General features: G+C 43.8%; 1 protein-coding gene across 5 annotated transcripts in view; it reads right to left on the minus strand.

Moving 5' to 3' along the window:
* Window positions 1–27,391, minus strand: part of KANSL1 (KAT8 regulatory NSL complex subunit 1) — a 180,040-nt gene that overhangs the window by 90,054 nt on the left and 62,595 nt on the right. The gene's annotated exons all lie outside the window — the stretch shown is intronic.

Genomic DNA, 27,391 nt, shown 5'->3' on the forward strand with positions numbered 1-27,391 from the left:
AGCCACTGCCTAACAGCTGTAATCAAATGACTAAAACTGGACAAGTTGAAACTAAATCTTGACAAAACAGAGCCAATGCTAGTTGAGAAGGCTGTAGTCTTGAAGGAGATTGTGTTTCCCACATTTGATGGGGTTCGGCTGCCCCTCACTGACTCATTTAAGAGCACAGAGGTTATACTGAACTCCAGATTATTACTGTATAAGCCAGTTAATGCAGCCGCAAATAATATGAATATGCTCAGAATATGGCTCCCTTCCTGAATCTATCTGGCAACGTAGATTCCTGTGGACAGCTACAGGTTTTCCTGAGGGATTCCTCGGTCCTGGATCCATTCCAGTCTAGCTTTTGCCCAGGACATGGGACAGAGACGCTGCTGGTCAACCTTGCAGACGAGCTCTGCAAGCACCTGGATTGAGGCAGATCGGCACTGCTGATACTGTTTGATCTTTCAGTGGTGTTCAATACAGTCGACTATAATCTACTGACCCACCACCTTGCCAATGTGGAGATATAAGGGACCACCTTGCAATGGCTCATCTCTTTTCTCAACGGTCAGGGACAGAGGGTAGCACTAGGGGAGGAATTGTCATTCCATCACCCCTTGGTGTGTGGTGTCCCGCAAGGGCAATACTCTCCCCGTTATTGTTTAATATTTATGTGTCCCCTTGCCCAGCCGGTATCAATATGCAGATGACACACATTTGTATCTGCTGATGGACAGCCAGCCTGGCTTGGCCCTGGATGTCCTGGAGCATGTTTTTGAGGCTGTGATGAGATGGTTGAAACAGAGTAGACTGAGGCTGAATCCCACAAAGACAGAGGTCCTGTACTTGAGCCGTGGGCAACTGGATTCGGGACTCCAGCTCCCGACCCTCGATTGGATGCAAATAATGTCTATTCTGAGGGTTAGGAGCATGCGGGTGATTCTGGATGCCTCCTTGACAATGGAGGCACAGGTTGCAGCAGTTTTCAGGTCTTCCTTTTTAAATCTTCGACAGACCAGGCAGCTTGTCCCTTATCTTTTGACCCATGACTTTACAGTGATCCAGGCAACAGTCACCTCTAGATTAGATTACTGTAACTCGCTCTATACAGGACTTCCCTTGAGTCTGGTCCGGAGGTTAAAGCTGGTTCAAAAGGCAGCTACACATTATTACTGGAATGCCAACTGGAGCACATATAACACCTATACTACGTCAGCTGCATTGGCTGCCAGTGGAGTGCCGTATCAGATTCAAGGTTTTGGTATTAACCTGTAAAACCTTAAGTGGACTGGGACCAGCTTATTTGCGGGACCACCTCTTCCTATATATGCCCCAGAGGACACTTCGATCATCAGATAAACAGCTATTGGTGGTCTGGGCCAGGGCCTTTTCGGTTCTGGCCCCAGCCTGGTGGAACTCTATGCCCCTTGAAACTAGAGCCCGGCAGGATTTGTTGTCCTTCCACCGTACCTGTAAGACAGAGATGTTCCATCGGTTGAGGCTGGGCCTGGCCACCGCCGGCCATGTGGAGAAAGGGAGTGGATGAATGCTCAAATCCCACCCCCACCAGATGTCTTTTTCTACCACCATTGTTTTAGAACTCTGTTTTATCCAAGTAAAGACTAGTTAGTTATATTGTGCCACCTCTTGATACCTTTTTAATTATTTGTTATGTAAACTGTAATTTTAATGTGGATTATGGTTTTATGAAACTGTATTGTGACTGTGTTTTAACTGATGTAATCTACCCTGAGCCCATCACGGGGAGGGTGGAATAGAAATATAATGAAATAAATAAATAAAATGTCATGGTGATCTCAACAGTAACTACTGTAATGCACTCTATATGGGGTGGCCCTTGAAGTCAACTTGGAAACTCCAGTTAGTACAAAATGCTGCAACTTAATTACTACTGGGAACTAGACAGGGAGTATGCATATTACACCCATTCTACAGTCATTCCATTAGTTACCTATCAATAACCAGATTCAAATCAAGGATCTAGTTATTATACACAAAGCCCTTCATGGCCCTGGACTCTCCTACTTAAAGGACTTCACCTGAGCAAAGCCTTTTAAAGGTGCCACCCTGCAAATGGGTAGACCTCATCTGAGCAGACTGACAGCTACCCATGCATGTGCAGGCTTCCACAACAGAAACGGCCCGCCTGAGGTGGTCATGAATGCTCCCAGCCTTCTTTCATTCCACAGATTGCGTAAAACAGAATTGTTCAGGAGAGCATTTTATAAAGAGAATAACAGCATTGTCATAATGGAGAACTGGGGGAATTGCAGGGAGTAGGGTTGTTGTCTATTCCAACGTTTATTATAAATATTGTATGTATTATCATGCTAGTGCTACTTTGTCTTCTATTTTTACAATTCCACTCTCAGCATTGGCTTATGATACATCAGGTCTGATATTTTGACCTGTTTTGTACAAGAGCAAAATATGACTCCATCATACTTCTCCCCTAATTATTGTTATGCTGGATCCTTATACATAAGACAGGAGCTGCTTCGGGAGGGCAACATTTCTCACAAAAGAAAACAGTACTGTCTGCTTTAAAACATCATTGCTTCTTTTGTGTTCTTTTTTTATAAACATAACATTGGATAACCCTCTGCAGCCAGTAGAAATTCTCCAGATCAGATATGAAACCAACAAGCCCAAGTAAATACCAGTGGCATAATTCTGTACCTGCTTTGCCAACAGTGACTTCTGAAACTGAAATGCCACGTTATAGTACAGAACATTCCTAAAATCCAATGTGAGAGACAGCGATGTTACTACCCTGGAATCACTACCTTGTGAAGACAGTAAATGCAACTCTGATCAACCAAAATCTTGCCTTCATTAGATATAGGCTTGGTTCAAACATAATGAGGAACAAAAAACAGTTGGAAATCTCAGCTAAATGTTCCCTACAAAACAAAAATGGGGAAAGAAGCCTGTGCCATCTATCTGGCTAATTTACTAGTTCCAAAAGATGTCATGGGGTACCATACTAAGAATGTATATACCATTGTAGTGAGGAAGTTGAAACTGCTGAGCATGTTTCACTGCATTGCCCTTTTTATGGCAGTTTTAGATATACTTTCTTTATTCCTGTTCTCCAAAAAAAAACCCCGACAGATAAAAGTTTAACACTTGCGATCTCCCCTTTCCTCCTCAGGTATGTGCTTTGCTACAACATCGATGTTTTGAAGACGGCACTTCCCCTTAACTTTCAAACAAGGAAGCAGAGTGTTATGAAACCAGTGCAACCTTGCCTGTTGTGGTACACTGCTGTGAGATTGTTCAGAGATTTGGAAAGTTTTGTCCTTGAGAACAGGTTATAGCAGCTTTAGCACTTTGTACTGGGCTGGCAGTTCAAGTAAACTGATGTGGAGAAAGGATTCCTTGACAGATCTCATCTCTCTGATGGTATGACTGCTGAGGCTGGAGGAACATTCAGTTGATGAGCCTGTGGTATGTTTTTATTATTACCGGACTTTAAGAGCCTCCTCTGGACTATCTCTATACAGGGATCAAGTCTCTTTCAAAGTTCTTGGCCCTGTGAAGTTTCCCCATTTGATAACTGATTTCACTATATCATGAACATCAACACTGTATTGTGAAGCATGTCCCAGCCACTGCCACTCTCCTCAGTATCAATCACAGTCTCCGTTCATGGAGATCTTAAGTCTATGGCGCAGAACGGAACCGTTAATCATCTTTATCTTCTGGGTTTATTTCAATAAAGATTTAAACTCTAAAAGAATTTTCTGTGTGCACTGCTGGGAATATGTTAACAAGAAAACAATTTATATCAGACCTCTTTTTTTTAAAAAAAAATCCTCTGAAGCTGTCCAGTCTCAGGAATAAATCTTATAATTTGCATTGGATAGTTCCAAGCACTAACTGGATATGGATACATTACTCGGTTACAAATCCATCTGAATGCATCCTCCTTTGCTGCATCATATGACACACTTCAAATTCACTAAAGAAAGCACATGTACAAGAAGTTGTTTCCAGCGGATTAGTGGGAGAGTTATAACTGAGTTGGGTGTGAAAAGAGGAAAGGGTGGTTAAGTGTCTTGTATTCTGTACATTCCTTGTAACCATCAAACAGTAAGGGATCTGCCCATACCTCTTTGATGACTGGTAAGGCACCAGGAAGCATGGGATGAGCAATGGGTAGGGCTGCAAACTTTTAGGTGGGCCTGGAGATCTACTCAAAAGCTTATGCTACAGTACAGTTGGTTAGTCTTAAAGGTGCTACTGGACTCTTTTCTATTTTGCTACTACAGACTAACACTGCTAACTCCTCTGGATCTATGGAGATCTACTGGAACTGTAACTATCTCTAGACTACAAAGATTAGTTCACCTGGAGAAAATGACTGTTTTGGAGAGTGGAGTCTATGGAATTATAGCCTGTTGAGGACCCTCCCTAGGCTCTACCTCCAAATCTCCAGAAATTTCCCAACTCAAGAGTTGACAATCCTAGCTATGGGGCATGCAATTAATAGTATGCAGTGTGAGAGACCAAATCTTCAAGAGGGAGAGGGATGCCAGATATCTAATTCTAGAGACTTAAACCATATTTACAAGGTGATCAAAAGATACCGTTAAGGAGTCAGAAAGGTAGCTTTGGATCAGAGACTGACAGTATTGGCAACAAACCTGTTGCTTAGTCTGAAGCTGGCAAATGAGAAATATTCAGACACCTGACAAAGAATAATCACAGAGGCTGGGACAGGTGTTGAATGGAAGATTTGTTTTCACTTACCATGAAGCTTCCTTTCTTAATTGTCCAGGAGTGGGGCAGTCCTCACTTCTGCAGGGATACAACTTCTCCTCTCCGAAGGCAGGTCAGTCGACTGATTTGATCACAGAGGGGAGGGGCTTGTACCCGGGATCGTCAGTCATTCCCAAACCGTGATTCTCCATAGCAATACTAACAAAGAAACTCCCCTCAACTTTCTTCCGGTATAAACACCACAATTGTTTATTAAATGTTAGATCATAACATAGACTAGACTGTCTATGTTATTCTCATTCAAAGACTTTAAAATCAAAAATTGCCTTCCCCTATTTCTTCCTCCACTGCCCCCAGACCTGCTGGAACTGCCTTACCCCGATTCAGTTGGGCCGCCATGAATTGGAGCTGCTCCTCTGCCATTGCTGGAGCCTGCTCCTTTTAAGCCTGCAGGAGCTGCCACTGGCTTCTTTCCTCTGCCCCATCAGTGCTCCATGCTGGGCTACTGCGGACTCAACTGCATTCCCATGATCTTCCAATGGGGAGGGGGTATCCCAGCTGGAAGGCTGGGAACCTTGGTGGGACTCCATGCTGAGGCCGTAGACCTAGGAAAACCTAGTGCTGTCAGCTCTATTGCTTGCTTCCGCTCTGAAGCAATTGGAGGGGGGGCAAAGCCCTTCCTTTCCCTTGCAAGCTCACCTTCTTTCTTCCCTTTCGTTTTTAACCAAGGCTGCTGTTCTCTGTACAGCTCAGCTGAAGACATCCTGCTTGGAAGGCAGGGCTGGAAAGACTGATCCCAGGGACAAGACCCTCCACTCAGGGATCAAATCAGTTGACTGACCCTGCTTTAGGAGAGGAAGAGCTGTATCCCTAGAAGTGAGGATTGCCCCACTCCCAGAACCACCTGAAAATGAGACTTCAAAGCTGGCAGCATGGAAAACCAGAACAGCCAATGCTGCAGGAAAGTGTTACCAAAGATGCTCCAAAGTTGCATAGCAAGCTAACCAGGCAGCCAGGAAAAGAGGGCACAGTCCCAAATGTGGATTACAGATGCAACATTGACTTCTATAACCAGGCTGGGAGTGATGTAACAGCAACAGAGGCCTACACCAGAAGATAAAGAAGAGTAACAGTTCCATTGTACATCGAAGTCTTAAGATCTCCATGACTGATATCCACAGTATGTAGAATGTGATTGGTACTGAGGATACAACAGCGGCTAGGACACACTTCCCAGTGTTGATGTTCATGATCTAGTGACACAAATCAAATGGAGAAACTTCACAGGTCCAAGAACGATAAAGGTGAATTTGATCGTTGGAAGGAGAAAGTCCCAAGGAACATTTTGAGAGTCCTAGTAATAATCTCAAAGAGCTTCTTGAGAATCATAGTAGTGAACTGAAGACACTGACTCCACCAAATCTATATAGAGGCAATTAATTTTCCTCCAGGAACTGAAGTATGTGCTCTAGAGCAAGATCAGAAAACCTCCACAAAACACCTCATGGAACAGCATGGTTGTGTCCTCAGGGAAGTAAAGAGAAGCCTCTTCCTTGATCAGCTGGATCCCAGGTTGTTGCATAGGTAGAGGTCCAAAGTTAACACTGTACCCATATATGCCTCCTCCTCTGAATGAGAAGTCAAAACATGAGACTGCTTGCTCTGCTGAGGGTCATGTTTAAAACAAGGAGTGCAATTCTCAAGACCCAGCCTTGGAGCCTTTTGGTACCAAGGTAGACAGTTACATGGCAGATGACTGGGAAAGCCACTGGGTCAAAAGGCTTGTTCCCACACAGAAGTTCCTACAGGCTTGCTCGCTGAGTTTAATATTACATTCTTCACAAAGGGGAAGGGAGAGTTGGGAAGGGAACAGGAAAACACATTTTGGTGGGTTGCTTTGAGGTTTTTTGCCATGGTGTAGCTCACAGTTTCTGCAGACAAAGTTCTTCATAATGTCTCCACTGCAGCAGTCAAGTGAGAACCAACGGGAAAGGTAGTATACTCTTCACATATAATTCACTTGACTGAACTGACTGCTACTGTGTACAGCCTTAACAATCTCACCCTTACTTGTTTCTATAGTACTTTGAGGTTTCGCTATTTAAGCAAAGGACCTTTATTAAAATATCATGTTTCAGTTAAATGATACAAGACCTCCCTCCTGCCAATGTAGACATTTCCCTATTGAGTACAAAATGGAGACTTCTGGTAATAAATAGAAATTCTTCTGTTCAAGTCACTACTGTGTGCTCAAGCAATGAAACAGTCTTGAACTTCTTCAAATGAATTTTTTGTACTGATAATGGATGCAAATGTTGAGATGCCAGGGTCAAAATCTGATGCTACCATGTAGGAATATGAAATATTCACTCATCTGTATTTCCCAGCTTTATCTTGACTAAATTGGTTAAAAGTTCCTCTAGCATACTAGTACTAAGGATTATTAGAAATAGGGAACTTTGAATATGACTAAACTATCCTTAAAAGAATTGTCTCACTGTCACTAAACAAGTCAAGGTCAGCACTCTCTTGTAAGGCCAAGTGTGCACTAAATCCTGACAGGATATGGATTTGTGAAGGTCAACTACTAAGACAGGAAGTAGAATATGTTGGAGATTCTAAAAGGGCAACCAGTTCAGCAGAAATAACTCAAAATGGCTACATAATACAAGGACCATGGATGTTTTTCCTTCCCTTTTAAATGGTATGGATCAGACCAAGAGGTAGTGGATGATTTAGTAAGAATATCTAGAGATGGCTTTGTAATTGACGTATTGACTGCATGCTGCCCGATGTTAACATTTTGGATATTATGAACTGTGTCAATGTCTGGTGGGTAACTGGTGGCCGTGGTGCATTTTGGGATCAACAACATTAGGAAAATATTTTATTTATGCTATTTACAGTCTGCCTTTCTCACTGAGACTCAAGGTGGATTACACAGTGTTAAGTCAGTATGTTCAACACCCTGGACATTCAATAAATAATACAATTGGTGTGGATTTTAGAAATTTGAAAAAACAAGTAGAAATCTGATACAGAGCTGAAACAACGCTGAAACAAAACATAAGCAATTTAACACGATCTGTTAAATAATGCAGAAACTATCCAGTAGGAATGTACCTACAGCACAGGCAGTACACAGTAGAACAGTCTACAGTTCCATCCCTTTGCCAAAGCATCTTTCTGAACCTTACATCATAGCCCTGCTGCCTGACTAAAAAAGCCCTCCTGAATAATTCAGTTTTTCATAGTTTGCAGAAAGCCAAGCGTGGAGTGGGCTGCTTTTGCAGAGATTTCCAAAAAGGTGAATGAGTAACAAAATGGCAAGTGAGGTTTAAAACATACAGAGGGGCAAAAAAATCCTAAGCACACATATACTGTTTGGACTGACAATAACTAAACAGGAAAGAAACTTTGGGGTTATATAATCAATAACAGAAGCTGCCAATCAACATCTGGTGGAAAAAATGTAAAATTCAATAGAAGTGTAATTAAAAATAAAACTGCCAGCACACACATAGTATCACTTTGGCTTCCCTGTCAAACTGGCTAAGAATATCGTCCATGGACATCCAGTTCTGGGTGCCTTCATTATCAGAAGTTAGGTGAGTGACTATGCAGGACACAGCTTCTCTGTGCTGGCACCCTAATTATAGAACTCTCTCCCTACCTCCCTACGTACAGTTCTTTGGGTGTGTTAAGATTAGTATGCCAACAGATTTTAATTTTTTAAAATTTAATCCAATGTAAGAAAGGGATATGCTGTATTTTCTTCACAATTTTTTAAGTATTATTCTAATAAAAACAATTCCTACACAAACCTTTGAATTTATATGAACTTTTAAGTTACACTTGGTTTGTTTTTTCCCTTGAATCAAATATTTCAGTTCAAATATTGGTTGGTATTAGTTTTAAGACGAAACATGAGGTACTTTTTAAATCTTACTAAATTTAAGTCAAAATGCACATTTAAATCAGATAACACTCTACTCTACATCAGGCATTACAATTCTAATTTTTCCAGAAAATCAACATTTGTTTCCTCCATGGTTTGAAGTTTGGGTGCGAGAGTTCTGTAGCTGCTCCCTCCTTCTCCCTCTGTCCCCCCCAGTCTTTGGATAACCACTGCCGTTGCTGCCTTCACCTCTCCTCTTCTTACAGAAATCTCCTCCTTCCTTCTGAGTACTTCTCAGCACGAGAACTGCTGCCCAGAGCATGGAATCCAATCAACCACAGCTGGAAGAGGTAGGGATGCCTTCATGGAGGGCAGCACTAGTAACATCTCATGCTGAGCACCATTCAGTGTTGATTGTGCAAGGAAGAGAGAAGTAGAGGCTCGGCTCATGTGCTAAGCCCCAGCTGCTACTGGAAAGAGAGGAGAAAGGACTGTGCAGATCAACATAGTGAATAGTTCATCATGCACAGCAGAGTGGAAAGGAACCCTCACCATGGCAAGCAGAGCAACTAAGTTTATATGAACCCATGCCTGTAGAATTCAGTAACCCCTAAGACTTGCATTCACTGAAGTATCAAATCTTCAAACTTCTTACAGAGTGGGGATCTCAGCATCCTCAACTAGATCCAAAACTAACATTGAACTATGTAAGCCCACACAAAAATTAAAGGCTTAATATTAATTACAAGTAATCTTTCACTGTTCACCATTTTTGTTCATCATAGAACAAAGGAGAATTCTCAGAAAATAACTATCTGCACTTTGCCTATGCTGCCAGCCAACCAGTATTGTCAGTCAAGCATTTCCCCATCTACATCTAGTTGGTTTTATTTTCTTTCATTAAAAAAAATCTCCTTGTATGTGTCAGTAATGGAACTAAGCACATTCAAATGCCACTGGGACCAACCTCATTTGACATTACTGTCTTGCACTGAAGGTACTGAAGTTACAGCCGGGGAAGAGCAATCACTAGCCAGAGTAAAGCGCCTTGCAAAGCTAAATAAACATTCTTATCATATTTTCCTCTCAAGAATATGAGACAAAGTTTTCCTTCCTAAATGAGAGTGAAGTCCTTAAGTCCCTTGGGTTATTCTTCCAAGACAGAAATCAACTCTCTACTAACTCACAGAATGCTCAGGGGGATTTAAAGAGTCTGCATGCTGACTCTGCAGGGGATCCAAAATACCGGAGTCCATCAAAACAATCAAAAGAGCTGTTGCCTGTGTCCCCTCCCTTCTCTGTTAGGAACCTGGCTGGCCCTCTGGTTTACCTTAGAGCCAATGGTCCTTGGAGAGAGATGTCTAGAGTAATGATGGCATTCCTCTCAAACAAATCTGACAGAGCATATTATAGAGCCCAGTTGAAGATCTATGATGTGAACATGGAAGTGGCCACAGTTCTCCACTATCACTGCATGAGCTGAACCACAGCCAGCAAAATTATTTAGGGTGATTTGGTTCCTTATAGCTCCAGCGGTGGAGTTCCACAACAATACAAAATTGGCTTTGAACTGTAATAATTTTGTGTGCTTTCTTGCTCCTCACATCTCTCTGATACATTCTAATTTGAGGACCAATGTACAGATAGATCTGATAGTAGAGGAATCCAAAACACCATCTAGTTCTTACTTCACAGACTCCATCCATTCTTTATCGTTCTCCCTCAACGATAAAAGGATTCTGGGTGTTGCAAAAGCCATCAAATGTAGGTTAGATTGCAACCCCTTCTGGCTGCTTAAAGTCTGCTGTGAGAAAGTGGGCAGTCTACTAGGTAAGATTATCTGTTTTTCTTTGATAGGTGTTATCTCCACACTTGTGGAGAACAGGGCCAGGGAACAACTGACATAGATAATGTCCTAGCCAAAAGTCTCCAGGCTCACTACAGCCAGGCAAAAGCAACATCTTAAATGTTGGGTAATTCTCTGCCTGTAACTCCTGGCCCACTAAAGCAGCCTATAAGGGAAGCTAAGCAACTAGGCTACGTTCATTCCCCCCCACCCCGAGTTACAGACTCTGGTCTGTAGACGGAGAAGAAATGGAAATGTCTGAAGAGGAGCTTCTTTGTCAAGAAAACTAAAGCAAAAGGTTTCTTAGTTATTTTCCTTATTACTTTGGTCCCTCTCCCTCATCACGAAGCATTTAATACATATTTGATGTCCTACAGGTAAATCCTCCTTCTCTTTGGATTCTTGGTCAAAGGGTGTGGGTAGAGGGTCTCTTCTGACTTACCTCTGTAGAATCAGCTTTAAGCTGCCTCTTGTGTGTTCTGCAGCTGACTTGTTTGCCCACTACGACTGGTCAGAACTGACATCACCAACTGCAACCTGCTACTACTCCCTAGAACTCTACCCTCACAGGCTGGCTTGCTCTCTTCACAGCTGGGAATAATGGCATTCAGTTCTGCTTCTAGAGAACCTGCCCCTCCAAGGCTTCAGCAGCAGAGTTTCGGGCAGACATTGCATTGGATAAGGTGCAAGGGAGATTGTTCAAAAAGCTAGCAGGGGAAGAAATGGGGGCAGCAATGGAGATAATAGACAGGCAAAAAATTTTGAAGGAAAAATGGGGTAGGCATGAAGGAAAAAAGGAGTAAAGCAATTAGAGAGCTCTAAGGTAAGAAAAACTGCAGAGCTCGTTTCTTCTACTGGAAAAGAAGAGAATATTAAAACATGGGATGCAGACAGAAACCACAAAGCAACTTCCTCCCTCTTTGAAATAATGGTAACAGCCCAGCAATCAAATCCTCTGCCTCCAGTTCCAGGGGAGAAAACAAGTTTTTCTCCTGACCCCTCTGTCCTCATGGGATGTTTTAATATAGCCAAGTTTATGTATATAGCCTGTGTTTCCCTTACATCAGCACCACTGTCAATATTATAATCCTCTTTCAGCAACTAGAATTTGTATGAATGTTCCATGACATCACAGCAGTTCAAGCCAATGTCAGAGATGAATGCATAGACGAGTGCGTAGACTCCGAAGTCATAGAAGAAAATCTGCCCTACCCCAACATCTTGCTAGAACAAATGCCTTTTTCAGCTCTACAGCACTAAAAGCAAGCAGACATTAACTGCAAATCACAATTCTCAATTGTTGATGCTTTCATAGTCTAGGTGAATGAGATGTTTTGGTTAATTTTTCAATTATAATCTTATTAGCACCACAAGACTGAATGCTCCATGCTGCCCTTCACAGACCCTCCCTAAGGGACAGCAAAAAACATCTCCATGGCCCATTAAGCCTCCATTCCCATTGCCTACTTCAAATAATTAATTACAACATCTCACATCACTCTGGGATACATGTATAATCAGCCATGCCTATTACATTTTCTCTCTTCACTTGTATAAGAACCCCAGAAACTCAAACAGAAGTTGCATTCTAGACCATTAAACTCTTTAAAAAGGTTCAATAAGGACTGTCAAAACATGGTTAACTTGGAGACGTGTCTGTCCTGCCTATAGATGGAGTGAGACCAACCCACTGCAAGTTAAAAACTGAATCTAACATAAATGTTTGTTATAATATGAAGGGGCAACTGGTCCATGAAGTCCTGAGAAAAACTTTCATTTCAAACTCTGATCTCAGCCCTGCTGACCTAATAAGGCATCCCTTTGCAATGGATAACTGCAATGCTTCAAGATCTGGGTTTCATTAAGCTTAGTATGAAAACTGCAGCATTCCTTTGTCTCTGAGACAGCCTCCCTCCAAAACTTACTGCTTGCCTTTTTGCAAGTGTCAATGGATACTCTCTCACTATTACATTTGGGTTAAGTCTTTAATATACATAACTAAGCTATGGTTCTTGCTACATGTTACACACAGCTGTGATCAACGAGGCAGCCCCTGCCCTCAATGAACTTGCTTTAAAATTTTCAGTTATAGGATTACATTCCCTCCAGTGTTCTGCTAACAGCTCTACTGTTGACTGCTTTAAAGTACGATACATCAACAGCACTTAGGGCAAATTGCTTTGAACTATTCACAGTTTAGCTAAGTTTGTGAATTTACTGAATCAGAATGTTCAAAAAACCATTTCTCCTTTCAGTTTGGGAAAATTGACTATTTGCACACTTGAGACCTCCCTCCTACTCTTTTTGCAAAAAGATCCCATTCCCAAGTGGTCTGTCAACAACCTACTGGCCAGACCCAGGCTTGCTTGGCTGCAAAAATACAACTGCAGCAGGTACTTTCAATAGGTCTATACACAGACATAAAGACACAAGAGTTCTAGTTTCAAGTGGGTAGCTGTGATGGTCTGTAGTAGAAGAGCAAGATTTGAGTACAGTAGCACCTTAAAACCCTGACCTGGATAGCGCAGGTGAGCCTGATCTTATGAGATCTCAGAAGCAATGCAGTGTCAGCCTTGGTTAGTACTTGGATGGGAGACCTTCAACAAAGACCAGGGTTGCAGATGCGGGCACTGGCAAACCACCTCTGTTCGTCTCTTGCCATGAAGACCCTGTCAAGGGTTGCCATAAGTCAGCTATGACTTGAGGGCACTCCACCCCAACAAGCACTTTACTGCATGTTAGAGTTGGCATGATAGTTTGGATGTGAACGGAAGAAAATTAGCATCTGTAATACGAGAAATAGGATTTTTCTCCCGTTAGATGCTAATTTTCTGCACTTTGTACCTCAAAATGGAGTTTCTCTCCTCCGCATCCCATGCTATCAATTGTTCTCATTTATTTTTTGTTAAAACCAAATTTTTGAAATGTGAGAGGGCACTACAGGTGATACTGTTTAAGCAGTTTACCTGCTTAATGTAATGGTTCGTAAGTGTTCCCGTGAGATTTTATTTTGGGACACCTTCATCAAGATTGACATAGTTATGCTAATCTGCTAGAAAAAAATTCTCACACAGTAGTGCAACCCAAATGTCAAACTCCCCAAAACGCTTCATCAGACTGGATGTTCAGTACAAAAAAAAGTGTGTATGACATCAAGTCACTTCTGACTTATGATAACCCTATGCATTAATGACCACCAAAACGCCCCATCACTTACAGCTTTGAGTCAATCCATTTCATGTTTGGTCTTCCTCTTTTCTTACTACCTTCAACTTTTCCTAGTATTATTGTCTTTTCCAGTGAGTCTTGTCTTCTCATGTTGTAAGAAAAGTATGATAGCCTCAATTTAGACTTTTTAGTTTCAAAGGAGAATCCAGACTTGATTTGATCTAGAACTCACTTATTTGTCTTTTTGGTGGTCCATAGGGAAAAGAAAAAAGATGTTTAAAGGTATAATGAAAAAATACTAAATCTGCCATTTGTGCACGTGCTTAAAATGAAATACAGGAGGTAAAGTGTAAAAGATCTTTATCCTGGAGATAATTTTACCCATGAGGGTCATTAAGCGGGGCAAGGGGGGGGATAAGATGACCATCTTATTCACAAAGGCTTTTTACACAGATAGGAGGGCTGTACGAGGGAGATGATCTCAAAGAGATGTTTCACTAATCAGTTAGGGGCCGTCAATGTTGCCGTATGTACTATCTGTTGCTTTAAGTATGTGCTCCTAATTACTATCTCTTGCTTTAAGTATGAATCTGAGTAGTTCTATGTTGTCTAATGTCAGTCTTAAAATTGCTTATGCTCTGTTTCAGCATTTCATCAACTTAGTACTGGATTTTTGCTTATGTTATATATTTGTAAACTTGCATTTATTTATCCTATAGCAGACTATAAATTACATAAATAAATAAAGTAAAATTGCTGCAAATTTTGAAGGCAGGGGGGTGCAGCAGAGGAAATAGTTCTCTTCAGAGAATACTAATTCCTATGTGTACTGTAATCATAAACAATATATTTTCAAAGATATGTTTTTTAAAAAATTAATATTTTTGGCAATAATTAATATGCTGTAATGCCCCTGACATTAAATTAGAGCAGTGTGCTGTCAGTGTTGTTAAAGTCGAGCTTGATCTGTAAGTATACTAGTTGTCTTACCTATTTTGAGTATGAGAGACTTTTTCTGACCTAATAATATCTTCTCTTCTTGTCTGTAATACAAAATTTGTTTTCTAATTTCAGTGTGTATTATAAAATAAAGATACATATGATAAGGTCGCAGAGGATGCAGCAGTTTGTTTCTCTCTCTCTCTTTCTCTCACTCAAGTACTGGGTATATTTGAGATCTTCCTTGCACAAAACTAAGGTACTTATACTTTGAAATTCTGTAATTATGCCAATTAGTACAATTTTCTATGTTAACAAAGTTATGATACATTTTGTTAAAGCCATAAAATAAACTTAGTTTTAATATGAAATTATTTTTGGATTTTTCCTAAAATTTCCATTCACTAGTGCTACAGATTTTATATAACATTTTTCATGTTATGTATTTTGAGTAATACTTTATATTAAACACTTCATTCCATAGAGAAAAAATGTATTTCAGAGAAATTCTTTTCAGTTTTTCCATAAGGAAAAACAAAAAACAAAAGCCGTATGGGAAAAGATTTTCCAGATTTTCCTGGACCTTCACTGCTTTCTTTACAATGTACCCCTGCGAGGCTGGTTTTTCCATGATGCTATGATGTGACTAGAGATGGGCACAAACCGGAAAAAACCAGAACCATGTGGTTCGTCAAATTTCACAAACCACGAACTTTCACAAACCTGCCCCTGGGTCTCGAACCAGTTTGTTTGGTTCATGAAAACGTCACATCCAGGTCACAAAATCATCACTTCCGGGTCAGCAGAAGGTCTGCAGGAAGTCCATCCCCTGTTGCCTTGGTAACTGATTGATTGGCACCAGGCTGTCTGCAGTGACAAACCAAAAAATGAATCAAACCAACCAGCCTAAAGTTCGTGCCGGTTCATCAGAAATAGGATCTGATGAACTGCTGGTTTGTGAACCACGAACCGGACTGGTTCACGTTTAATTTTGGTTCGTATTTCGGTTCGTGCCCATCTCTAGATGTGACCTGATAAGATGACTACGAAATTTTAGTAACTTTTTGCCTTCACAGGCAAGGAATTCAAAGGTACACTCGCAGCATAACAAACATTTTGCACTTTTACTGTTCTTAGTAAGAGAAGAAAAAGAAAACAAATATGAAATTCAAAAACTGTCAGTCAATTCAGGACAAGAAAAGGCTGTGAAACAACCCACACCTTAATACATCCAAAGTCAAGAAACTTATATATGAAGTATTTTCCCATCCATTATGGACCCTTAACTCTAACCCTTAAGAGTACATTTCTAAACATATTAGTTACAACAGACTGCTTATCTTCCTTGTTTTAAAAGTTATTGGGGGGAGGTAACTGGTATATTCAGACATTTATAATTCCAGATACACACACTAGAAGCCTTCTGGTAAAAGAATTACATAAGCCAGGTGTTCTGATTACTGAACAACTTTTCTCATCATATTTAACTATATTTAACTACAAAATGTAGCATGGGTTTTCCTGGGTATAATAAAAGTGCAGATCCATGCTTCTTTTCAAAATCTATTCGCAGCTGCATACTAATATGCTTAGAGTTTACTTGTAAGGAACTGCACACATCCCTAACTTGCCACCTGTCTCCTTATTGAGAGGAATTGAGAAAATGGACCATTGGATACTTAGCGTGAAGGATCCTCCTCCTCTGAGGAACGGAGGACATCTTGGGTGATTCCCACCATCCAATCAGGGAGGCAGGAACTCAATTATTTCTTCCTCTTCCTGTTGTTATGTGGGTCACCCCTCCTCTCAGTTTGGATGACTCCACAAAGCAGTAACTTAATCTGTAATACCTAACTTTAATTTGAACTTGAATTTTAACTTTAACTCTGAAATGCAAGAGGAAGAAAGACATAAAAAGATAGTATAGTATAGTACTTAAAGGAAAAGTTAGGAGATACCAGTATACAAAACCCTGGGAGGGCAAGATGTCCTCCATTCCTCAGAGGAGAAGGACCCTTCACGGTAAGTATCCAATGGTCCGCTTTCCCTCTGAGACGGAGGACATCTTGGGAGCTCCCAAAGCAGTCAGTTTCCCTTGGGGGGGGGATGGTCTTTGGTCTGGATTACATGTTGGAGAACTCTCCTCCTAAAGGCGGCGTCCGCTAAGTCATATAAGTTCAGTTTATAGTGTTTTACAAATGTGGAGATTGTCAACCACGTGGCAGCCTTGCACACTTCTTCTACCAATGCTTGATTGTTGAATGCCATATTGGTAGCTGCACTCCTTAGAGTGAGCTGTGATGCCTTCGGGTACCTCTCTATTTGATGTTCTGTATGCCTCTGCAATGCAGGATCTGATACACCTACCTATGGCTACCGAAGACATTTTCCTCCCAACATTGGGAGGGCTGATGTTAATGAAGATGGACTGACCTTCTGATGCCTTCTGTCCTGTTGAGATAAGCTTTGAGGGACCTTCTCACATCTAGACAATGCCATTCCTTCTCCTTAGGGTGCCTTGGTGCTGGGCAGAAGGAAGGCAGACTAATCTCTTGACGTCCATGGAAGGTGGAACTTGCTTTTGGAATGAAGGTAGGGTCCATGCGCAGTCACCTTGTCTTTGTGAAATATACATAGGTGAGGTTTCACTGACAGTGCACTGTTCCGATATTCTTCTAGCAGATGTAATGGCAACCAGGAAAATAGTCTTTAACCTCAGCCATTTTAGAGAAATTTCTTTCAGTGGCTCGAATGGAGGTTTAGTCAAAGCCTGGAGAACTATATTGAGTCTCCAAGTCGGGAACAGACGGATTGTCAGTGGGCTTAGTAAAGTTGCCTGCTTAAGAAAATGCTGGACATGTGTTTGGATAGACAACTTTAGCCCTTCCGTAAGTGGTAAAATCAAGTCCAGGGCTGCAATTTGACTTTCAACAGTGGCCCGTTTTAGTCCTGAATCTAGGCCATCATGTAAGAACGTCAACACCTCACTTAGGAATGGGTGCAGAGGATCCACCTTTTTTCGCCTAGCACATCTCATGAAAGCCTTCCAAGTGGTGTTATAAATTATTAACAGTCGAAACCTTCCTTGAAGCCAGTATTGTACTGACTACCCTTGGTTGGAAACGTAGGCCGGCTAGAGAGTCCCTCTCAATTTCCAGGGAGTCAGGCACAACTGCTCCAGCCGGGACCTGCCAGATCAGCCCCTGATGTAGCAGGTCCAGGGTCATCTAAAGTGGTAGAGGAGGTGCCTCCGCCAATTTCTGTAGAGACGAGAACCATGGATGTCTCAGCCACCACAGAGCTATCAGTATGACTTGAAGTCCCTGCTCCTGTATCTTTCGGAGGAGTTTTTGAATGATCGGTATTGGCGGGAAATCGTACAGGAGACCCTGAGGCCATTGAGAAGTGAGTGGGTCTATGTTCTCTGAGCGTGGGTGTTGAAATCTGGACATGAACCGAGGAACCTGATGGTTCAAGTGGGATGTGAACAAGTTCATTATGGGCATTCCGAAATGATTCGCTATTGTCTGAAAGGATTCTCTCTTGAGAGCCCACTCCCCTGGCTGAATGGCTTGTCTGCTCAGCCAATCTACCTGCACATTGTCCAGCCCTCTTATGTGTTCTGCCCAAATTGACTTTAAGTGGGATCAGGGCTTTTTTTCTGGGAAAAGAGATGGCAGAACTCAGTGGTGGAACTCAGGACCACACAATGATGTCACTTTGGATCAGCTGGAACAAGGGGGGAGTTTTTTGAAGTTTAAATCACCCTTGGTAAAAATGGTCACATGGCCAGTGGCCTGGCCTCCTGAGCTCCAGAGGGGAGTTTAGATTGCCCTCCGCGCCGCTCCAGCAGCGCCGAGGGCAATCTAAACTCCCCTGTCTGGCAATCAGGGGGCGGGGCCACCAGCCATGTGACCATTTTCAAGAGGTACCGGAACTCTGTTCCACCACGTTCCTGCTGAAAAAAAAGCCCTGGGTGGGATTCTGCCCAGGTCAGGATCTTAAGTCACCTCCTTGATGAGTGCTGAGGAATGGGTCCCCCCTTGTCGATTGATGTAAGACTTCACTGACACGTTGTTGGTATGGATCAAAATGTTCCGTCTCACTATCTTGTCGGAGAATACGATTAAGGCCAGCCTGATGGCTCTCAACTCTAGAACGTTAATCAGGAGACGTGACTCCTCTGGGGACCGCCTACCCTGGGTCGGAATTCCTTCCAAGGACTATCCCCATCCCGTGCGACTCGCGTTTGTGAACAATTGTATTACTTGGGGAGCCAGGAAACTTTCCTTGTCTCAGATTTTGGTCCTTAGTCCTCCACAAGAGGCTCTGTTTGACCTTCTGAGGTAAGTCTATAGACATTTGTTACTTCGTCATGATGAGAAATTGATAAGGACGTAATACTGACATTAGATCTCGAGAGTGAAGTTGCTCCCAGTAAATGGCCTCGCAGTTTGGACAGTGTCACCAGTGGTACCAACCTGCTCTGGAGGACTGTTCTTATTAAGTCCTTGGGTCTTTTGTATTTTCTCCTCAGGCAGAAAGAAGCCGCACTTTTTTGTGTTGAATACCAGACCTAGATGTTGGATAGTCTGAGTGGGCTGAAGGGAGTATTTTTCCACCTTTATCAGGAAGCCATGATGCTGTAGGAATTGTATCATTGTCCAGGTATCCTGAAGCGCTTTCTCTAGTGAGATTGCTCGGACAAGGTTGTCGTCTAGATAAGGATGAACATGGACTCCTTTCTCCCTGAGTCGGACTGTTGGATTGATGAGTACCTTAGTGAAGACCCTCGGTGCTGTGGCCAGCCCGAAGGGTAAGAGGCACGGAACTGGTAGTGGTTGTGGTTGACATGAAAGCGCAGGTAACAGCGACGGGATGGATTGATGGGGATATGAAGATAAGCCTCCATCAGGTCTACTGACGTCATAAACTCTTCCGGCTGGAGGGCTTCTAATATAGAGCGGAGCATCTCCATCTGGAATCTTCTTACTCTTAAAAATTTGTTCACAAATTTCAGATCTAAAATCGCTCTCCAATCTCTGTTCCTCTTTGGGTCTGTGAAAAAGATGGAGTAAACTCCTTTGCCCTGGTCCTGAGGACGGATGGGTTCTATTGCTTGAATCCTCAGCAGATGGTCAATTGCCTGATGAGTAATATGTTTTCTTTGTAGGTTTTTCCGTAGGGGGGATGAGACGAATCTGTCTGGAGGATAGGTTTCGAACTCTATTGAGTTGTATTGTCGAAGGCTTTCACGGCCGGAGAACGATGGTTGTTGTGGGTTTTCCGGGCTGTATTGCCGTGGTCTTGGCATTGTAGTTCCTGACGTTTCGCCAGCAGCTGTGGCTGGCATCTTCAGAGGTGTAGCACCAAAAGACAGAGATCTCTCAGTGTCACAGTGTGGAAAAGATGTAGGTCATTTGTATCTACTCAGGAGGGGTGGGGTTGAGCTGAGTCATCCTGTAAGAGTTTCCCAGGGTGTGGAATGCTAATGGTGGGAGGCTTCACTGTATCCTGAGGAGGTTCTTTTGCATATGGATTGGTACTTGATGTGCTAATCTTCTCTGCAGGGCTATTGTCGGGGATAGAATGTTTTGTTAGCCTGGTGTTTTTCAGAACTGGAAACCATGCTCTGTTCATTCTTAAGGTTTCTTCTTTCCTGTTGAAGTTTTGCTTATGCTTGTGAATTTCAATCGCTTCCCTGTGCAGTCTGACAAAGTAGTTGGAAGTGTTGTCCAGTATTTTGGTGTCCTGGAATAAGATACTGTGCCCTGTTTGAGTTAGGCTATGTTCAGCCACTGCTGATTTTTCAGGTTGTCCAAGTCTGCAGTGTCTTTCATGTTCTTTTATTCTTGTCTGGATGCTACGCTTTGTGGTCCCGATGTAAACTTGTCCACAGCTGCAGGGTATACGGTATACTCCTGCAGAGGTGAGGGGGTCTCTACTGTCTTTTGCTGATCGTAGCATCTGTTGTATTTTTCGGGTGGGTCTGAATACTGCTTGAAGGTTATGCTTTTTCATAAGCTTTCCCATCTGATCAGTAATTCCTTTGATATATGGCAAAAACACTTTTCCTGTAGGAGACTGTTTTTCCTTGGTTGTTTGATTCATCCTGGGTTTGATTGCTCTTCGGATTTCATTTCTGGAGTAGCCATTTGCCTGAAGTGCATGGTTTAGATGATTAATTTCCTCATTGAGAAAGTGCGGCTCACATATCCGTCTTGCACGATCCACTAATGTTTTCATTATGCCTCTTTTCTGTCAGGGGTGGTGATTGGAGTTTTTGTGTAAGTACCGATGTGAGTTGGTTTCCTGTAGACCTTGTGACCTAACTGAAAGTTTGCTTTGCGGATGACCAAGGTATCCAGGAATGGGAGTTTTCCCTCGATTTCTTTCTCCATTGTGAATTGTATGTTCAGGTGGATGTTGTTGAGATGATTCAAAAACCCCATCAATTCTTCCTCCCCATGGCTCCAAATGATAAATGTATCATCCACAAACTGGAACCATACACTAGGTTTGTGGGGTGCTGACTAGAGCTGTTTTTTCAAAATGTTCCATGTAGAAGTTTGCTATAACTGGGCTGAGTGGGCTCCCCATGGCCACCCCATCCATCTGTTCATAGAATTCGTTGTCCCCAACCAGTTACTTCCAATGGGACAACGAATTCTATGAACAGATGGATGGGGTGGCCGAAGAGCAATCAAACCCAGGATGACCACGGCAATACAGCCCGGAAAACCCACAACAACCATCTATTGAGTTGCCTCTGGAGACAACTTCTAGGGTCCATTTGTCCGCTCTGGAATTGATTCATGCTTGTTGGAAATGAAGCAGTCTCCCCCCTACCAGTTCCTGACAGGAGTCAGGATCTGGACGTCTTAGTCTCAAAGTCCTGTCTGTCTCCTCTGGGTTGGTACTGCCTGCTGGATTTGGTTCCGAAGGATCCACGCTTGAAACTCTGCTTAGAGTTGTTCCAGGGCAGGCGTTTCGAATCCTGTCTTGGTCTAGCCAGGGTATGGTAGTTCTGAAAGGAATGCCAAAGGGGCATCTGTCGGTCCTGCGCAGGGTTCTGGGTAACGCTTTTTTCTTGTCCTTTGTTTCCACAAGAATTTTGTCCAGGCAGTCCCTGAAGAGTTTGTTGTCTTGAAGAGGGTATGCCACTAGGAGGAACTTTGATCAAACGTCGGCCTGCCATGCTCGAAGCCAAAGGAGCCTTCTAGCCACTGCGGCTGATGCCAGGGATCGTGAAGAAAAAGTTATGGCATGCAGGGTCGCATCTGCCGCAAAGGTGCTTGCTTTAAAGATTCTGTTAGTTCCTTCCAGTAGGCAACTGTTACCATTGGAAATTAGCTGCAGTAGCTTGCGCACCCAAATGACCAATGGTCTTGACAAAATGGACGCTGCGGTTGATGCCTTGATGGCCATTACCACCGCCTCATGCGCCCAAGCAAAATTTCCGCTGTTCTGCATTAGAACATTGCTTATTGGCAGCTGGTATTTCCCATTCAGCTTTCATTTGTCTTTCGAAATACTCAGGAAACGGGAACACTTTCTCAGTAGTGTTAGCCCTGGGAAAAAATTCTTTAAACCCTTTGGGCCTGACCTTGCCTGCTTTAGGGTTCTCATCCTCCTCCCCCTCGCTCTTTTCCTTTAAGTCCAGAGCTGCTAGAGACTTGGAGAGGAGATATTGGTAATCTTCCATCTTAAAAAGCTTGTCAGGCTGTTCTGGAGTAGAAATGGTCTCCTCTTCCTCCTCTGAGAGGAATTCACCCTCCTCCCGGTTATCACTGTCGGAGGATGTCCCATCTCCCCACTGAGACCCTGCAGTGGTCTGTTTACTTGAGATGGCCTTCTGGGCAGCTTTAGTGGGCCAGGAGGTGGGCTTTCTAGGTCTTTCCCCTGAGCTGCCTTGGATGGGGGAGGGAGGAGGGGAGTTCACTGCTGGACCTGAAGGGTAGCTGACACCTTGCAAACTCATCCCTCATGGTCTGCTGTATAACGGTAAGAAGCTCAGCAGAAGAGGGGTCGACCCGCGACACCACTGAGTACGTTACCCCTGTCCGTCACAGCACTTTGTGGGTGATGGGATGCAATCACGGGCTTGGAAAGGCTTTCTCCCAACGGGAGGTTGTTCAGCACGTCCTCTTTGCCCACTTGCAGCTTGGCACGCTTGCTGCTGCTTTTTCCTGCCTTTTGGGTTGAGTGCTGCAAGGCACCTCGCTCAGTCTGGGAACAGAGCTTCGTCAACGATTGTGCCTCCGGTGCTTGTCGTCTGGGCTCCAGAGCTGTATCGCTGCCAGGAGCAGACACCAGCCGCAAAGGCAGGACTGCACTGGTTAGCTGCAAAATGACCGCAGCTGCGGCGTTCGCATGGAGGCTCATCTCTTCTCTGTCTTCCTCCATGAAGCTCACGTCAGAGTCCATCTCCGACCAGTAGCCAAGCTTGCTCTTGAGGGTAGAGTAAGGCAGAGGGGAAAGGAGAAGAAGAAAACAACCAAGCCAAGTAGTAGTAGTAGTTGGGAAAGAAGAGAAGTAAAGAAAGCGAAAGTGAAAGAAGATTCAGCAAGCTTGCTGTAGGCTTCTGCTCTCCCTGGAGGTAGGAAAGACCTGAGGAGGGGTGACCCACACACCAACAGGAAGAGGAAGAAATAACTGAGTTCCTGCCTCCCTGACTGGATGGTGGGAATCACCCAAGATGTCCTCCGTCTCAGAGGGAGAATATCGTCTTCCCATCTACCCCAGAATGGAAGGCTGAAATAGCTGCTAAATGGATTTTAATAGATGAAGAAACGAATCCCAAGGTTTGTAAAGATATCAAATAATCAAAGACACTCGACAATGAACAGTTGTTTGGGGCAATTCCTTTAACATTAGCCCAGAGCACAAATCTGTTCCACTTGAAGGCATAAGATTTTCTGGTGGAAGGTCAGCGAGCATTAAGCAGGACATTAGTCTCTTCTGAAAACTTCAACCCTAAAGGTTCAGGTACCATGCTATCAGGTGTAGCTTGTTTAAGTCATGATGCAACGTCCAACCAAAATGAAGTAAATCTAGTACTAACAGTAAGTGAATATAATTTCCCCTGGCAAGGGGCTTGAGAGCATGGAACTAGGGTAGTTGTGGCCAGAATGAGGTTATTAGGATGCATTTCAGCGTGAGCCGCCTGGATTTTGCACACCACTCTGTGAAGCACTGGAATGGGGGGAAAGCATTAAACAATGCCCCCTTCCACCAAATCTGAAAGGCATTTCCCAATGAATTCCTACCCATTCCTCCAAGTAGAAGCCCCCATCTTTTTTATCGACCAGAAAAAAGCAGGAATAAAGCCCAAATGGATTGTCATTCTCTCTGACTCTTTACCCAGTAGAGATTGGATTTCTTCCTGCAATTGTGAGTGGATATTCTTAGAGGCCTGAGAGGGCAAGCAAGTAGGAGGCACTGTGTGTAACTCTAACCTATAACCAACTTTAATTACGGAAAGAACCTAACTATTGGTAGAAATATGTTTCCGCGCAGCTACAAATTGGCTAATATATCCTCAAACAACACAGAGTAGGCAGTATAGGGGGTCCTAGTCAGAAGTAGCCCCTTTTGGCTTTGAGCAGAGTCCTTGGAGGGCTGATTCTGAACTGGCTTAGGCCTTCCTGTAGCCTTTCTTCTCAACTGCGACTGAGCAAAGTAGGGGTATGGTAGGATTGATATTGCATCTGGTACAGATGGTATTTGTAGGATCTATAATCATGCTTGGGTTGGTAGTCTCATCTTGCTGGCTATCTGTAGGACAGGAACATGTGGTGACTGTGGTACATCACCACATGACTTGCCTATCTTTTTTCCCCCTGAGAACAGCAAGGAGCCTTCAAAGGACATATCCTCTATCTTGTTTCTGGTTTCCCATGGAAAGGCAGCAGAACAAAGCCATGCATGTCTGCTTAAAACCACCAATGTGTTCAGACCTCTAGTGAAGAGATGTAAGACGTGCCTCCTATCACTAATTTGCTGCTTAGATAGGATGATAGCCTCATCCTGTATCAGTTTGGCTAGAGGCTTTTTGTCCTCAAGTAATGCATCCACATAATAGGACATCTTCTGCTACAGAAATATCTGGTACCCACTCATAATGGCTAGGAAGTTAACCATTTTGATGTTATGGGCAGAGATGGAGTACATTTTTCTGCCCACAGCATCAACTTCTTATGTTCTCTGTCAGCAGGGGTGGAGAGACTGCCTTAACGATGTTTGGCCTGTAGTTCCTCTGCAATGAATGGCAAGGCAGGTAGGTGACTGAACAAAAAAAGGACATTGATTCTGCTTAACTTTATAAAGATCCTCTACCTTCTTGACAGTAACTGGTATAGTGGCAGATTTCTGACATAAAGCCTCCATTATTTCCACAAATCCCTCAATCATGAGTGCTAGGGGGTCAGAACAGACATGCTGGAGAAAAACAGGTTTTACTTACCATAACTGTTGTTCATCTAGGTCTTCCGTGCAGGCACACATGGGGACTGCGCACGCGCAGGCCTGCCGATACCGGAGATTTTAATAGCTAAACACCACCAGGGGGCGCTCCCGCCTCTCAGCGCGCATGCGCGGCCGCTTTCCCGCCGAAACGGACCTTAAGAGGCGGAGCGCCCCTCACATACCCTCAGTTCCTCTTTCGCCGCCCCCTGCAAGGTAAGTACCAAGAGAGTTAGCGGGGAAGGAGGGAGGGCATGTGTGCCTGCACGGAAGACCTAGATGAACAACAGTTATGGTAAGTAAAACCTGTTTTTCATCTACGGTCTTCCTGTGCAGTCCCACATGGGAAGATTCCAAAGCTAAATACCTGGGTGGAGGTGACGCCAAAGCATCACTCAAAGATGGAGTGCAGAACTGCTGTGCCCACCGCTGTCTCCTTTCTATCTAGGATGTCCAGCGCATAATGCTTCACAAAGGTATCCGCCGAGGCCCACGTCGCCGCCCTGCAGATGTCCTGGAGTGGAACACCTCTGAAGAGAGCCGCTGACGACGCCTGGGACCTGGTGGAGTGGGCATGCACTTGCAAAGGACAAGGTAAGTTAGCAGCAGAATAACAGGTCAGTATAGCCTGGACCACCCATCTAGAGATAGACTGAGCCGAAGCCCGGTTACCCTTCTTCGGTCCAGCAAAACAAATAAACAAATTAGAGTCAATCCTAAATGGTTTTACCCTATCTAAATAAAATAAAATGGCCCTGCGAACATCCAAAGAATGAAGGGCCGCCTCTGCCTCAGAAGCCGGAGTCGGAAAGAAAACCGGCAGAACCAATTCCTGAGATAAATGAAAACGGGATACTACTTTAGGTAAAAACTCAACCTTTGTACGAAGAACGACCTTCTCAGGGTGAAATTTCAAATAAGGGGGTTCGCAAGATAACGCTGCTAGCTCCCCAACCCTCCTGGCTGAAGTAGCCGCAACCAAAAAGGCCACTTTCATGGACAAAAAACGAAGCGGACAGGAAGCCAAGGGTTCAAACGGCTTAGACATCAAACGAGTCAGAACCAGGGGCAACGACCACTGAGGGACCAAAGCCCGCACAGGGGGAAACAAATTATTCAATCCCCTCAAAAATAATTTGGCAGAATAGTGAGAAAAAACAGACTTTCTATCCACTGGAGGGTGAAAAGCAGAGATGGCTGCCAGATAAACCTTGACCGAGGAGTTGGCCAAACCCTCCTGCTTTACCTCCCACAAAAAATCCAAAATCTCAGAAAGGGTGGACTCAAAAGGATCCAAACCCCTGCGACTACACCACACAGAAAATTTGTCCCACTTAAGGGCATAAGACTGCCTGGTAGACAAACGTCTAGCATTTAAGAGAACATTAGTCACAGCCTCGGAGAAGGCAGCCCCGGCCTGATCAACCACGCTGTGAGTTTGAGTCTCCTGATGTCGTGGTGAAGAACCCCCCTGCAGGTCAGGAGATCGGGAACCACCGGGAGACGGATCGATTGAGTCTGTAGACTCAGAAGGGAGTGAAACCATGGTTGCCTCGGCCAATACGGGGTCACCAGGATGACGGACGCTCTGTCCCTCTGGATCTTGCTGAGGACCCGTGCCAGAAGCGGGAACGGAGGGGAGGCATAACACAGGGGACCTGACCAACTTAACTGAAACGCGTCCCCACTTGATTCTGGGCCTACTCCTCCTCTGGAACAATAAGCTAGGACCTTGCGATTTTCCACAGTCGCAAACAGGTCCAACTCCGGAGTCCCCCATTCCGAGAAGATAGGGGCGAGATACTTGTCCTGGAGGGACCACTCGTAGTTTTCCCTGTGGAGCCTGCTCAGGTGGTCCGCCATGGAATTCTGCACCCCCGGGATGTGAACTGCATGCAGCCAGACAGCATGATCTATGGCCCACTTCCAGAGTCTCATCGCCTCTGTGCAGAGAGCCACAGACGCCGTGCCACCTTGCTTGTTGATGTAAAACATCGCCGTCGTGTTGTCGGTCAGGACCTGAACGGACTTGTTCCGCACGACATCTGTAAAGGAGATCAATGCATATAAAATTGCCCGTAACTCAAGAACATTAATATGTTCCTCACGTTCAGATTCAGACCATAACCCATGGGCATAAAGGCCAGCACAGTGAGCCCCCCAACCGAAAAGGGAAGCATCGGAAGTAACTGACAGATGAGTTTGGTGAAAACCAAACTCCATCCCTTTAAATAAATTAGCATCATCCAGCCACCACTCCAGGGAGGACAGCACCCCCCTAGGGACGGAAAGTCTCCTATTTTGAGAATCACGGGCCGGTGAGAATACTGAATTGAACCACAATT

The sequence above is a fragment of the Eublepharis macularius genome, chromosome 12, assembly GCF_028583425.1.
Source record: "Eublepharis macularius isolate TG4126 chromosome 12, MPM_Emac_v1.0, whole genome shotgun sequence".
In the NCBI taxonomy this organism is placed as follows: Eukaryota; Metazoa; Chordata; class Lepidosauria; order Squamata; family Eublepharidae; genus Eublepharis; species Eublepharis macularius.